This window comes from Sinocyclocheilus rhinocerous, unplaced genomic scaffold (assembly GCF_001515625.1).
Source record: "Sinocyclocheilus rhinocerous isolate Xijiao unplaced genomic scaffold, SAMN03320098_v1.1 scaffold1388, whole genome shotgun sequence".
Classification (NCBI taxonomy): Eukaryota; Metazoa; Chordata; class Actinopteri; order Cypriniformes; family Cyprinidae; genus Sinocyclocheilus; species Sinocyclocheilus rhinocerous.
In genome coordinates, this window is record NW_015662976.1 from 101604 (window position 1) to 103404 (window position 1801).

At 50.0% G+C, this 1801-nt stretch overlaps 1 long non-coding RNA gene across 1 annotated transcript in view; it reads left to right on the forward strand.

Annotated features, from left to right (window-relative positions):
• The window catches only part of LOC107728670 (uncharacterized), a 17680-nt gene extending 16393 nt beyond the window's left edge, over positions 1-1287 (forward strand). Inside the window, exon 3 of the long non-coding RNA XR_001638497.1 lies at positions 1277-1287. This is a non-coding gene — a long non-coding RNA (uncharacterized LOC107728670). The remainder of the gene's footprint in view (positions 1-1276) is intronic.
• Positions 1288-1801: the final 514 nt, after the last annotated feature.

Here is a 1801-nt window from a genome sequence, read left to right on the forward strand (position 1 = left end):
GCTGATCTTCCAGAGTCACGTCACGTCTCAGCTGATCTTCCAGAGTCACGTCACATCTCAGCTGACCTTACAGTCACGTCACGTCTCAGCTGATCTTCCAGAGTCACGTCACATCTCCGCTGATCATCCAGAGTCACGTCACGTCTCAGCTGATCATCCAGAGTCACATCACATCTCAGTTGATCATCCAGAGTCATGCCACATCACAGCTCATCATCCAGAGTCACGTCACATCACAGCTGATCTTCCAGAGTCACGTCACATCACAGCTGATCATCCAGAGTCTTGTCACGTCCTGTCTGTTCCACCCAGATTATCAAGGTCAGTCCTTCGGTATCCCAGTCTGGTATCCAGTGTGAGGGATGCACCACTGGTGTCTGCACGCGCAGCTGGCATCCCCAAACCCACTCACTCTAGCCCTCCTTTTCCTGAACTGATTCCCCTGTCTGAAGCGTTTCCAATAATGGTGATTACTTTTTTGTGTGTTTGGGCTGCATACACCACCACAGAACCTCCTGACCATTATGGTGTCTCCAGAGGTGGCGGCTGAGGCTGCAGAACCTCCAGAGATGGCGGTGCTTGCTCCAGGTCCTCAAGAGGTGGCGGTTGAGGTTGCAGAACCCTCCGAGGCAGCGGTGCTCGCTTCGACTCCTGGTATGGTGGTGGCGCCCAGCAATACACTTTCAGCCTGTCATGTCACGGTCAAAGGAACCGTTGCTGAACTCTGTGCCTGTCTTGTTAAGGAGAATATTCATGAACTTTCCCTGTTTCCTGATGGTACGGCTGTAGAACCTCCAGAGGTGGTGGCATCCGCTGCAGAACCTCCAGAGCTGTCAGTGGTATCCACTTATAAACTCTCGTCCTGTTCTCTTCCAGCCAGGGAGGCCGTCTGTGATCCCTTTGCCAGTCCTGTAATGGCTATGGAGGCCGTCTGTGAATTCTCTGCCTGTCCTGTTCCAGCCAAGGAGGCTGCCTATGAACTCTCTGCCTGTCCTGTTCCAGCCAAGGAGGCCGCCTATGAACTCTCTTCCTGTCCTGTCGTGGCTACGGAGGCCGCTTATAAACTTTTTTCCTGCCCTGAACCAGCCGAGGAGGCTATCTCGGAACTCTCGACTTGTTCTAAACCCGTCATGAAGGCCAATTATAGACTTTTGTCCTGTTCCGATCCAGCCGAGGAGGAGGCCATCTCTGAACTCTCGTCCTGTTCTGAACCAGCCATGGGGGTTGGTTGTGAAGTGTCTGTCACAGCCCAAAACCCTGCCTGTCATGAGCACAGAAACTATTAATGCACCCCATGTCCTTCCTGTTAACCCTGTCACTGCCATAAAGATCATTCAGGAACTGTCTGCTTGTTCGGTTTCCCCAAGTGTGTCTAATTCTGAACTATCTGTCTTGCCAGTCTCAGTCAAGGAGTTAAATAATGAACGGTCTGTCCATACAGTGTAAACCCATGAATCTGTTCCTGAATTATATGTCTGTCCACTAATTTCAAGTAATATGTCTGATTTTGAATCATCTGTCTGTCCAGTTTCAGTCACTGAAATGTCTACCAGTCCAGTTTCTCTTAATCCATCTAATTTTGCACAATCTGTCTGTCTGTCCTACTCATGAGTCTGATTCTGAGTCATCTGTCTGTTCTGTTTCAAACAATGAGCTTGAGTTTGACCAGTCTGTCTGTCCCATTCCTACCTATGCAGTTGATTATGAACTGTCTGCCTGTTCAGTTGTCACCAGGGAAACTATGGATGAACTTTTTGCGTTCCCTGTCTCGGTCCTTGGGGCCGTGAATTCTCTGTATGGG